Source organism: Gadus macrocephalus, chromosome 6 (assembly GCF_031168955.1).
Source record: "Gadus macrocephalus chromosome 6, ASM3116895v1".
In the NCBI taxonomy this organism is placed as follows: Eukaryota; Metazoa; Chordata; class Actinopteri; order Gadiformes; family Gadidae; genus Gadus; species Gadus macrocephalus.
Genome location: NC_082387.1, coordinates 5814748 through 5826885, shown reverse-complemented (window position 1 = coordinate 5826885; position 12138 = coordinate 5814748). Strand labels below are relative to the sequence as shown.

The following is a 12138-nucleotide window of genomic DNA, read 5'->3' as shown; positions in this document are numbered from 1 at the left end:
ATAAATAAATAACGCATACAAAATTAATGTTGTGCAAATCTAGCAGTTTCTACAGCTTGTTCTTCAGCGTGATTGCAGCTGGAACAAAGCTGTTTTTAAAACGCTTGGTTTTAAACCTTGGGACTAAAAACCTTTTTCCAGAAGGGATTAACTCTTGTGCTAAGGGTGCAAACGGTGATTTAAAATAGACTCGGTTATCAGCTGTACCTGTCTAGTGTACAGGGAGGCCGGGTTCGGCTGAGATTCACCAATTAGCTTACTGGACCATTTCACCACCTGATTAAGAGAGTTCCTGTTCTTGATAGAGAGACTTCCAAACCATGAAACCAAAGAAAAGGATACAATCGATTCGATAAAACAAGGTCATTATGGTTTTATCCACCTGGAAAAAGAACAGTTTCCTCAGACAGTGAAGACGCTGGTGTCCCTTTTTACACACAGCAATACAAATTTCTTCAAAATTCAGTTTAAAATCCATTATTGTTCCAAGGTATTTGTATGAATCCCCATATTGCACCAGTTGTGTTTTTATTGTTGTGACATCGTGAGGGGAAGCATGTTTTCTAAAATCAACGATCATATCTTTTGATTTAAGTATGTTTAATTGAAGATGTGACTCCTCACACCACTTCACAAAATCCTCTATTATTGGGCCATGACCAGTCTTTTCTGGAGGAGACTAACAATAACAGAGTCATCTGCATACTTGATTATGGTCCTGTTTGCATATTTACTTTGAGACATGTTGGTGTACAGGATGAAAAGTAAGGGTGACAGCACACATCCCTGTGGTGAACCAGTAGAGGAGCAGAGTTGGCTGGACAGTACTCCATTAACCCTGACTCTCTGTGTCCTTTCAGTTAAAAAATCCACAATCCAGCCCACAAGATTAAAACCTAGGTTGAATTGTTCTAAAAGCCGGCTCGCCAGGATGTGTGGTTGGATTGTGTTAAAAGCTGATGAGAAGTCAACAAAAAGGAGTCGAGCATGAGACCCACTTCCCTCCAGGTGTTTAAAAAGCAAGTGGAGCAAAGTGACAGTGGCATCCTCTACACCAGTGGTTCCCAACCTTTTTTGACCAGTGTACCCCTTGAGCTGGTTTCCATGTTAAAAGTACCCCCTCTCTCATGTGGATTATTCGCCTTAATGTGTACTTATATTTAACCCTTTGTCTTTATATCTAATCCACCTGCTCATTTAAATAATACCATATACAATTATTGTGAGTGAAAAAAAAGACCTTTTCAGTTTAATGAGACACTTGCGCTTGCCTGTCTTTCAAAAGCTTTGACAGTTCTGGGGGCAGTGTGGCAACAGCCGCCACCAAGCTGCTCTCCACATTCAGTCTGTTTCTCTGCTTGGTTTTGATGTGAGTCAGGGCTGAGAAGGTCACTTCACACATGTAAGTTGATCCAAAAGGCAATAGTTCATTTAATGCACATTTCCCCAGCTCAGGATATTCCTTTTCAACTTCACACCGAAACTCAGTCAGTGACTTTTCAGCATGTGCCATCTTTTGCACACGATCAAAGGACAAATCCACCAGGTTTACCTGCAGTCTGGCAGGAAGGCTGCTGCTGCTCTCAGTCCCTCGGAGGGGGTTCCTCACCCAGTCCAGTTGCTCTGACTTTTCTTCGATGTCATGGAAGTACTGGTGAAAGTCCGTTTTGAGTTTGGAGAGATGTTTTCTCATGATTTTGACTAAAGGATTTTTTTCAGCATCAGTGGTGGCAAGATGGGTAACAACGAGTGGAAAACAGCTCACATCTCCATTGTCACATTTCTTCTCCCACAAGGTGACTTTATGTATGAATCCATTCACTTTGTCATACATGTTAAGTATGCGTGCGTCCTTGCCTTGAAGTGACAGGTTGAGTTCATTCAGCTTGGAGAAGACATCGGCAAGATATGCAAGGCGTGCAATCCAGCCTGTGTTCTCAAAAACAACCGCAAGAGGGTGCAAGTGCTCTTTCAAGAAAGCAGACACCTCGGCGCGAAGTTCGAAAAGCCTCCGTAGGGTTTTGCCGCAAGACAACCAGCGAACGTCCGTGTGAAGCAGCAGCTGATCGTGCTCTGCCCCGCTGTCTTGACAAAGACTGTGAAACAATCGGTGATTCATAGGCCTGGACTGAATGTAATTAATCACCTTAACTGCGTCATCCATAACAGCACTTAACTCAGGGCTCATCCTTTTGCTTGCGAGAGCCTCCCTGTGGATAATACAGTGATTCCACTTGATTTCGGGGTTCACCATCATGACACGCCCATGCAGCCCACGCACTTTCCCTGTCATTGCAGCCGCGCCATCAGTACAGATGTGACTGCATGACTTCCATTCCAGATTGTTATCTTTAAAAAAGCTGTCAATCAACTGAAATATTTCTTCGCCGGTTGTCTGTCCCGTCAGCTTCTTGCAAAACAGAACATGCTCATATTATGAGCATATTTATGTCAAAACATTGTGAAGCACCAACAAATTGATTATAGGAATATAATTATTCAGATTATGTTTGATGGAAACTTCAGACAAATGTGTAAGGTCCGACTCTTCTTTATAGCGCACAAAGGCCAAGAGCTGAGCCTCCCCACTCACATCCGTATATAAACATTGTGAAGCACCAACAAATTGATTATAGGAATATAATTATTCAGATTATGTTTGATGGAAACTTCGGACAAATGTGTAAGGTCCGACTCTTCTTTATAGCGCACAAGCCATGAGCTGAGCCTCCCCACTCACATCCGTAATTTCATCTAACTGCAAAGCGAACTGACCTGTTCTGTTCATTTTATTGACCACCTGCTCAACAATATTAGTGGCCATATCATCGATCCGACGACAGACTGTGTTGTTTGATAATGGAACAGCTTTCAGCGCATTTGCTGCTTTCTTGTCCAGCATAGTTTCAACCAAAAGTATAGCGGCAGGGAGACTCAGATCTTTGGCAATTTAATGTTTTTTTTTTTTACTTAGCCACAAGTAATGACACAGCATAGGAGGCCTCCAATGCTTTGCTTGACACATTTGCTGCTTTCTTTAGTGCAGTCTGACTTGACTTGAATTCAGACATTTTTCGTTTGAAAAAGTCCCTTTCATTGAATTATTTGACCGGCTGAGGTGGATCAGACGATGTACAATTAAATCCATACAAAATGTATTTCTCGTTGCTGCCGGTGTTTGGTAGTGGTCTCTTTATTCATTTTTTCCCTTGGCTCCCCTGTGCCCGCATCTGGGGCGACGGTAGCAGTAGCGGTAGCTGGACGTTTACTCCTGCCTAGCCATGCATCCATGTTTACAGTCGGTTTGCAGTTAACGTTAGCTAGCTTCGCACGCAACCGCAGCAAGAACGTGAACCTTTTTAGGGGTGACGTCTGACGCATAGCATAGGTCTGATGGCGCCACTTTTCATATGATGTGCATTGTAGTTTTACAATCACTGAGGAAGAACTGTTAATTGCGAAAATAGACTCATGGGCTTATTAAAATTCATAATATAATATAATATTTTTTGGATGCTGTAGGCTAATTTATAATCTTTCTGCGTACCCCCTGCAATTCCCTCGCGTACCCCTAGGGGTCCGCGTACCCCCGGTTGGGAATCACTGCTCTACACCCCTATGTGGCCTGTAGGCAAACTGCATGGGGTCAAGTAAATGCTCAGTTTTTTGTATGATTTCTAACCTTGCTAACTTCTCAAAATGCTTCATTCTAATTGATGTAAGAGCCACCGGTCTAAAATCATTAAGGGTTTTTGGAGTGGACCACTCGATTTAGGGACGGGGACTATAACAGCATCCTTCCAGACTTTAGGAACATGCTGTGTCTGCAAGGATATATTAAAAATGTAATGAAATATGGAGCTCAGCTCTTTTGCACAGGATTTAAGTAGTTGGCCACATATATTGTCAGGGCCTGTACTTTTGTTGACCTTTGTCGAGTTAGAAACATTTAAAATATCATTTTGCGATAGTTGAAAGTGCTGTTTTTCTTTTAGTTTCAAACCAAGTTCCTGAACTTCATGGCTAAAATCAAGGGTATCAAAACGATTATAAAAGCAATTAAGAGCATCAGCAAACTCAGTGTCCGACTTGAAGTCCACTAGAGAGAGACGGTTGCTGTGACTCTGATTCTGGAGGCCCGTTATGGTTTTCATGCTAGACCATGCTGAGCCGAAATTATTGGCAGCCATTTTATTCTCCAAATCAGTCTTATATTTCTGTTTTGCTTTACAAATTTAAATGTTCAGCTCTTTAGTAGCCACATGCAACTCAGAGACTGTTCCGCTCTTAAAAGCAAGGCTCTTTTTCTGCACATAAGATTTAACAGAACTATTCACCCATGGTTTATTGTTTGGAAAATTTTTCACCAGCTTGTATGGTATAATTGTGTCTCTACTAGGGATGAGTCGGTCGCGACCGATTCGTTCACAACGAACGAATCCCGAACGTGAACGACAAGAACTGGTTCCCCAAAACAAGAAGAACTGGTTCTTTGATTCTTTTTTTTTTAACATAAACCAAAAATATGGTCACGTAAATAAAATATACAAACAAACAGCGCTTCGTATCCCCGCGACTTATATTGATTGAGTCTACAACGTTCTCACAGATTCAGCCAATGAGAGGTAGCAATGGTGTTGCAATGGCACCTGGGTAAACAAATGACAAGGCGGTACCGTCGAATATGCGCGCTTTCTCTGTCTGACGTATCTTGGGTCATACCATTCGACGTGGGGCCACTCATATATCCCCCTACATTTTTTCGAAAATAGACTTGCCCTCCTTCTGCTATTGGATAAACGCATTTCCCAATCCCAGGAGTCTTTGCTCCATTCTACGTCAATTTAAGAACAAAGAAAGAAATTAAACTGCAGCTTGTATTTTTTATTTATGACCATGAAAGTTCTGTAATGCCTGAATAATGAGGAATTAAATGTAGGCCTAAAGTAAAATAAAATTATAAATGTAAAACCATGAATGAAATATAGAGAGTAAGCAAGTGGTATAAATATTGGTGGGACGTTCGGTTTAATAATATAGTAAATCTTCTCGATTTTCACGGGGGTTAGAGCCTAGAAGTCGTTTAAATTATGCTCACGGCCGTCTCGCGGGGGGGGGGGGCGGGCAGACACCAAATGACGTAATCTGACGTAACGAACAAATCAAACAAACGAATCGTTATAGTGAACTGGGCCCCGTTTCCCGAAAGCGTCGTTAGCCTAAGTGGATCGTGAAGTGCGTCGAAAGGGCATCGTAGAGTTTTCACCGTGTTTCCCGAAAGCATCAAGGATGATGCCCTGATGGTCGCACACCATCTGACAATTCACAGCGGCATATCCCTTCCGGCATATGAACACATGGGCATCCACATGGGGCGTCAGAATGGGAACTAAGGTTCCGTCCACGGCTCCGGCCACTTGAGGGATGCGGAACGACGGAAAGAAATCTTCTTGGGTCGCCCGCATCTCGTCCCTGGTGGGGAAATGGACGTGCTGCGGAACCAGTCGGAGGAGGCTGTACGTCACTGCCTGGATCGACCTGCAGACTGACGCCTTGGACAGGCCCTGGCCATCTCCGACGACCTGCTGAAAGCTCCCTGTGGCGTAGAACCTGAGGGCGGCCAAGAGCTGTACTTGCGGTGTGAGCGCAAAGTTCCTCCTGGTTGCGCGTCTCAGGTCTTCGCTGATCGTCCCAAGAAGCTGTCTGATCAGCTCCCTGGGCAGCCTGTAGCGCTGGATGACTGCAGAGTCATTGTAGACCTCGAGGGGGTCAAAGTTGTCCCGGATTTGAGCATTAATTGCAACAAGGCGACTCCGGGGACGCCTCGGCCTCTCGGCCTCTCTCTCTCTCTCTCTCTCTCTGTCTCTCTCTCTCTCTTGCTCACGGAGCGCTAGCACACGCTGTCTACCAGCCATTATTTGCACTGACGTAGCCTGCATGGCCCCTTGCACTATATAGGCCTATGTTCCGAGACGAATTACTACAACCTGCCAACGAATAATGTTAATTAAATGCGTCATGCCTCCACAACACTATCAACACGTTAACAATCAGTCAGACACTCGGTTATGTTAAACAGTTAATTTGTTAAGGGTAGGCCTATATCAAACTAATTGCCGGTGTTTCCACATGTATTATAGTCTTTATTATTATTATATAGAAGTAGCCCTATATTTAAACCTACTTTTTAATGATGCTATGTAGCCAGACATCTTTTTCCTTTCAAGGATTTAAACCAAGAGTAATTTTAACAGCCTTAACCCCAAAACATGCACATATTTTGCACGACAATAAAAGCAACAGAGGCGCTCATCTATTGCGGCCACTGAAGTGTGCTATATCATTTGTGGAGACCATTGTGGTTCATATAGTTCAGCTGCAGTTGAACATTGCGAAACATAGTGATTGCATGATTTTCACACTGTTACGACTGCGTCGTCGTCAGTAAAAGAATGACAAATGAACATCATGTTTGAAAAAAAATTTTTATTTCAAAACTCAAAGAATAAACGGTTCAAAGGTGCCCACACCAACAAGCAACATTTTAAGAAGTGTGGGGGGGAATAGCTGACATAACTGCGGTCACTGGCAACACTAGGTCCGATGTGGAGCGAAAAAGAAAGCGTCCGAAGTTCGACAGCAAATTTCCTCAACGACGAGGAAGTACGCGCCATGGCCATCTTCCATGGCATCCCCGGGGGAATGGATATCCATGCGGGTATCACGGAAGAGGGAGATCCTTCACGTGAGCAATGGCAGGAGGATGAGGAACCCAGGATCCCCCAACAGTCCACCTCGGCTGGCCCACCTCCCTACCCGTCACATCTAAAAAGAGAACAAAAAAGCCTTATGAAAACGTGTTCACAGTTCATTCAACTTTCCCAAAACACACACACACACTCTTCACTATATATATATATATATATATATATATATATATATGTATTGAAAATATGTTTAGCATATACTGAAAAATATCACCTTGCTGCTCCGGGTCTCTAGCTGACGTGCCATAATGTCCAACTTTGCCCTCTTCAGCACAATCACCTCTTTATGGTAATCGGCGGATTCCCGGAGCAGACCACACACGTCCCTCAGCAGAGCCACCTTCTCCCTCTCCAACTCCACCAGGTCTTGGCTGCATTGGCAGCCACGAACGATGATGGAGGCGGTGGCAGTGGAGGCGGTGGAAGGGGTGGAGATGGTAGCCGAGGTGGACGGTGCGGTCATGACGGGTAGGGAGGTGGGGGCAGCCGAGGTGGACTGGTGGGCAATCCTGGGTTCATCCTCCTCCTGCCATTCCTCACGTGAAGGATCTCCCTCTTCAGGGATACCTGCATGGATATCCATTCCCCCGGGGATGCCGCGGGAGGCTGAGAAGCCTATGATGGCCATGGCTCGCTCTTCCTCGCCGTTGAGGGCCTGCGCCGTGTTCACCCCGGCACCAGTCAAATTAGTTTGCTGTCGACATTCAGACGCTTTCTTTTTCGTTAGACTTACAAAGTCTTGCCATTTTTTTCGGACATCCACATCGGACCTAGTGATGCCAGTGAGCGCAGTCATTCTCTCTGCTATTTCTCCCCACTTCTTAGTTTTTTGCTTGTTGGTGTGGGCACCTTTGAAGCGGTCAAATAATATGCCTTTGTTGGCCTCCACCTCCTCCAGCAGAATGTTAATCTCTTCTGCCTTAAACATATACCTCCTCTTTTTCCCTTTGTCCGCCATTTTCTAGAGGCCTTACCCTATTTCCGGAGGGGCTTTTATAGCCAATCAAATTATCAATCAAGGAAACCCTTATGCAGAATCAGATTAAGTCGGCTCTCTTTGCTGCGCAAAGCATGTTTCAGAAATCAGCCCATAAAGATAAATGTAGTTGTCACACAAGCTATTTTTAATTTTTTGTCATATGGAATTATTTCAGGGGAGGAAATGCCGTGAAACGCACAGTGCATTCAGGATTAGGACTGATATATGTCGGTTTAAGCCTAATCAATTGTGTTTTAATGTCTTTAGCATTCATATAATTGCAGTCTATTTTTTTCGTAGGCTACTCTGCTGTTGTCCTTGATGGGGATATATTTTAACACTTTTTAAAACAATTTTCCTGCGACATTCCTGCGTCTCCCCCTCCTACGGAGCCCATTTCAGCACCGTGTCAGTAGACAGTTACAATCCTACGACGTCGTGAGTGCAGCGAATGCGCGTTCACGTTAAGAGGAGTTTCGGGAAACGCTCCAAAGAAATTATCGATGGATCGCAAGATCCATCGGGAGAATGATCGTACGAGCGAAGATCCATCGTTATCCGGAAACGGGGCCCTGAACTGAAAATAATCATTTTGCCCATCCCTAGTTTACGCCATTGCAACGTATTTTTTCAGAACTGACTTTTCAGCATTGACTTTTCAGAGATTTGACCACACAGGCGCAAGCTTTGAGTCACGTGAATATTGGCAGTGTTCTGTCGCGCATATGTTTTGAAACTCCTGACAGTCAAGTCTGAAGGAAAAAAAAACGTTCCTGGGGGCGGGACCATTTAGCTTTGCTCTCGGCTGACGTACTATATTTTTCGATCTCATAGGTCCCATGAGCTCTATCGGAAGGGGCGTGACTTCGCCACTCTATGGTGTTGCTATGGCACCTGGGTAAACAAATGACAAGGTGGTACCGTCCGCCACACACGTTAACTAATGATCGCTGTAGGCTTCAATATCATGCAAGCACTTCATACGTTTTCTTTTTATTTAGTTCTACAACACAATTGCATGCTTTAATAAAGTATTGTTTTACCTACCATTACGAGTCTTGTTTGGTCTAATATTAATAAGCAGTGCTTAGAGCTACTTGGAAGACGTCATTTAATTCTTACTGCACCGCTTTATGTATTAAGGATATTTATGAAAAAAAAGGCACGTATGTGCTTTATATATGCTTAATATTTACACTTAACCTGGGTAATTTCGCCAGAACATTAGAAAGTCAAAGTAATAGGCTACATGCATGCATGTTGAAAATTTATTCAATCATTTCATCGACCAACAATATCCCGTCACACTTGGTATGGGCCGAGTTGTTTGGCGCCAAACTTAAAGGAGAAAGAGGGGGGGGGGGGGGGGGGGGGTCTTGAAGTCGATAACCCAAGCAACCATGTAAATCCTTCCACTGTCAAACATATTTTGCTTGAATTTGCGCGTTTTCTCTGTCTGACGTATCTTGGGTCATGCCATTCGACGTGGGGCCACTCATATATCCCCCTACATTTCCGAAAATAGACTTGACCTGTTTGGCAGAGCAACGGGCGTTTCTGGCAGAGCAATGGGCGTGTTTGGCAAAGTAATGGGCGTGTCTAGCAGAGCAATGGGCGTGTTTGGCAAGTGGCTCCGGCTGCAGATAGACCTACTTGCTCTATAGGCGAGCCGCTATCACGCAACCCCGCCATGTCTGAGTGCATGCGTAGAATCTTCCTTCTTCTCTTATCCGCGCTGCGAAAACCAAAAAGATCAATCTCTGTTCAGTAATACTATCTGTAGGCCTACATATCCTGTACATTTCGTGGAAAGACTCCTGTAAGTTTATTATAGCTGCCAGAGCAGCTTGAAGGTCCGACGCATGGAAATAATCCAGCATGTTTGTTTATTTCCCTGTACTGGCGCATGTATGTGTAACAGAGTCAATTATACAGCAGTTATATGTGTAACAGAGTAAAATATACAACAGTAATATGTAGTATTATAATTACACAAAATCTGTTTAAATAGTTATAACCTGAGATGTTCGGCCTCCTGAGGCAATATGTGGAACATTTGAGACTCAGTTGCTGTACCCCGATATCACTTTCGTGGGTCTCCCCTATAAATGTGTTTCACGCTTTTGCCTCTCCCCTTATGCTGTTGTACTCCTTGGGAGAGGTGAGCTACACTGTGGTCACAGAAAGTTCTGTGTTTTAGCCGCTGTTCAACTACATTTATAAGGTTACCTGCTAGCTTAAACTTATTGTGCAGTTCGCCAACATATTTCTGTCATTTAATTTGTGTAGGAGCTCACGTTAATAACAGTTGACCGGAGGATATTGTTGTTATTTACACCTTTGGAGATCGCCTCCAAAAGATATCCTGGGCCTCGTTTCCCGATAACGATGGATCTTCGCTCGTACGATCATTCTCACGATGGATCTTGCGAACCATCATGAATTTCTTTGGAGCGTTTCCCGAAACTCCTCTTAACATTGTTACGTATTTTAAGAATCTAAGCTACCCACACATAGACCCAATGAAGCAGGACCAAACATATGAGCCGTAAATACCATACATAGCCACAAGGGGAGCAAGACCTTACTGAAGGCTGTAATAAATACTTTAGCCACAGAAGGCAGCACCACAGACCAGGCGAGAAAGCCGAGGGTTATCTCACATCGGCTCCCCCCACTACTTCCGGACCGCGCTGTTCAGACCATAACAGCCTACAGATCGAGCATTGTCTTCAGAATCTTCTCGGCAGCTATTAGACATAGATGGGTTTATGTTTTTGATCAGCTAGGAGACACTCAGCACGTGTTTAGAATACATCTTCAATCTCTCTTTGCTTCAGAGTATCAGTTTACCATACCGAAAATACTTTATACTAAATAAAGTCTCTTTAAAGCTATTCCTTTGGATTCGATCACTTTCCTTGAAGAACTCAGCAATTTGGTGACCCCGACGTTCTTGGGAAGTTCCGGACTGAGACTAGCGGCCACGAGGCCGTCGGGAAGCAGTGCAAGCTACTTACAGGCGCCACAAGAAAGGTAAACAGAACCTGTTGTCAATGACTGAACTCTGTATAGTTAGAATAGTAACATTAGGTGAATAGCTTGTACTGCCTCCGTCAGGCTGCGGGGACGTGTGGTCTCGGTCTGGTTTGAAATTCATAAACAGCCGGTTAGATAAACGGCCTCGGATACGCTAACAGATTAAATTAAATCTAGCTCACGAAGCAAAGGGCTAGGAGTGTATTTTATATGGTTTCGTAGATAGACAGTATCCGATCCCGTCTAGATCTAATGTTTGTACCGCGTGGGAGACATATCACCTGCGGTTTAATTGTTAAATGGTGAAGTGCCGAAGTTAAGCCGGTCCACCATAAGGTAGATGGTGAAGTGCCGAAGTTAAGCCGGTCCACCATAAGGTAGATGGTGAAGTACCGAAGTTCAGCCGGTACCACCATAAGGTATATTTATACCGACCATAAACTTCCAAACTCTTTCGGTGGGGGGAGGAAAGGTCAGGTTTTTAACGTTAATCTAGCTTAGTTGCATATTAAACCGGAGGCTTGGCCGTCGTTTGCCAGGGAGTTCAAATTGGATTGATTCTTCTCAGCCCGGTTCATTTAAAATCTAATGTGCAATTTTGATTAGTATACAACGCAGCCGTAGAGGTAAACTTACGCAGTTTTAACCCATCTGCTTTGAGTGCCTCGCTAACCCGCCGTGGGGACAAACTTGCAGGAATCTCATACTTCTTATGGAGATCCAATACAGTGCGTTTGGCCAGTGCTATCTGGGTCAAAACTAGTTTGTTTCTACAGCATTTTGGATGTACCACGTGGTGTACGATTTAAAGGGACAACGCGTCTTGGAAACGTGCGTTTCCTTTGTTCATACCTTCACAGTCTTTATAGTCTGACCCCTTTTTTGAAACAAACGCCATTGCTCGAGAGCAACAGGGGGGCTCAACTTAAGTGTTACATCCTCTCTCTCTCTCTCTCTCTCTCTCTCTCTCTCTCTCTCTCTCCCTCCCCCTCTCCCTCTCTCTCCCTCCCCCTCTCCCTCTCCCTCTCTCTCCCTCCCCCTCTCCCCCTCTCTCCCTCCCCCTCTCTCTCTCTCTCTCCCTCCCTCTCTCTCTCATCCTCCTTCTCTCTCTCTCTCCCTCCTTCTCTCTCTCTCTCTCTCTCCCTCTCTCTCTCTCACTCACTCACTCATCTCCCTCTCTCTCTCTCTCACTCACTCACTTTGACACTCACTCACTCACTTTGATACTCACTCACTCACTCACTCACTCACTTTTATACTCACTCACTCACTTTATACTCACACTCTCTCTCTCTCTCTCTCTCTCTCTCTCTCTCTCTCTCTCTCTCTCTCTCTCTCTCCTGCAAGTCGGTA

General features: G+C 44.4%; 1 protein-coding gene and 1 long non-coding RNA gene across 2 annotated transcripts in view; one reads left to right on the top strand and one right to left on the bottom strand.

The window, feature by feature from the left end:
* The window catches only part of LOC132458747 (serum amyloid P-component-like), a 197667-nt gene that overhangs the window by 57830 nt on the left and 127699 nt on the right, over window positions 1–12138 (top strand). The gene's annotated exons all lie outside the window — the stretch shown is intronic.
* LOC132458769 (uncharacterized) lies at window positions 9614–10220 on the bottom strand. The gene is made up of 2 exons (XR_009525945.1): window positions 9976–10220; window positions 9614–9935 (listed from the first exon to the last, which is right to left on the bottom strand). It is a non-coding gene; the product is annotated as an uncharacterized LOC132458769 (long non-coding RNA).